This window comes from Eubalaena glacialis, chromosome X, assembly GCF_028564815.1.
Source record: "Eubalaena glacialis isolate mEubGla1 chromosome X, mEubGla1.1.hap2.+ XY, whole genome shotgun sequence".
Taxonomy (NCBI): Eukaryota; Metazoa; Chordata; class Mammalia; order Artiodactyla; family Balaenidae; genus Eubalaena; species Eubalaena glacialis.
The window spans coordinates 122,798,459-122,799,720 of record NC_083736.1 but is presented as its reverse complement, the minus strand read 5'-3'; positions in this window follow the sequence as shown (position 1 = coordinate 122,799,720).

The following is a 1,262-nucleotide window of genomic DNA, read 5'->3' as shown; positions in this document are numbered from 1 at the left end:
CTTCTAACTAGTTGTTCTTGTCATTTATTGTGCTGACCCTAAAGATTAGCCAGAGGTGAAATCTTATGGTCTTCTCCAGTCTTTTCTGACTGAGTCCTGCCCTGGGCATGCACATGGCTTTCTAGATACCCAGATATACATGGGAATATTTCAAAGCCCTTCTTCTCCAAAGTATCTCACTCCTCAGTTTTTCTTTCCAGGATTCTGGCATGTCTGTTGTTTGCCATAAGCATCGGCAGCTTATTCACTTGCCTTTGAAAGTTTCTGAGGAACATCCTTCACATAGCTGCTTCTCCACTCTAAAAGAGTTTAGAGTTAAAACAAAAGAAAAGCAAAAAATCCCCTTGCGTCAGTCCTTCAGGGAGCCTTCTAGACAGCTTGAAACAAACACAATTCCTTGGGAGTAAGGTCTACTCTCCTCCCTCCTGAGCCAGGAACCCTCACTTGGAATGCAGGCTGACATCCTCAAGACCACTGCTCTACTAGGGAAGGGCGGGGGCAAGAATAACTTAAAATGCCAGCAAATTCTCCTATCGCATTTCAATGGCTCTTCTTCTGACTTAACATTCGCTTGGTTGCTGTAAACCTCTGACGATCTTCCAGAGTTCCAATAAACTTGATTCCGATCATTTTTTCCCCAGTGTTTCCAGTGTTCCTGGAGTACCCTACCCAGAGTGCCCTACTCCACCATGTTCACCAATATCACTCAGTTCCGTGCGTGACGTTTTGAAGTTTAGATCCTTCTGCTAACATCTTAATTTAACAGTGTGGTGGCTTCCCTGAGGCGCAGTGGTTAAGAATCCGCCTGCCAAGGCAGGGGACACGGGTTCGAGCCCTGGCCCGGGAAGATCCCACATGCCGCGGAGCAACTAAGCCCGTGAGCCACAACTACTGAGCCTGCGCTCTAGAGCCCGTGAGCCACAACTACTGAGACCGTGCGCCACAACTACGGAAGCCCCGTGCCTAGAGCCCGTGCTCCGCAACAAGAGAAGCCACCGCAATGAGAAGCCCGCGCACCGCAACGAAGAGTAGCCCCTGTTCGCGGCAACTACAGAAAGCCCGCGTGCAGCAACGGAGGACCCAATGCAGCCAAAAAATAAAGAAGTAAAGAAATAAAATAAATCTATTAAAAAAAAACAGTGTGCACATTTTTTTTCTGAAAGGAATAACAAATCAGAAGAAAGAGAAAACTAGAAATTTCTCTAGCATCAGTGACCTTGTGAAAAATCAATAAAATGATTTATTTTATATATGCAAGTCAA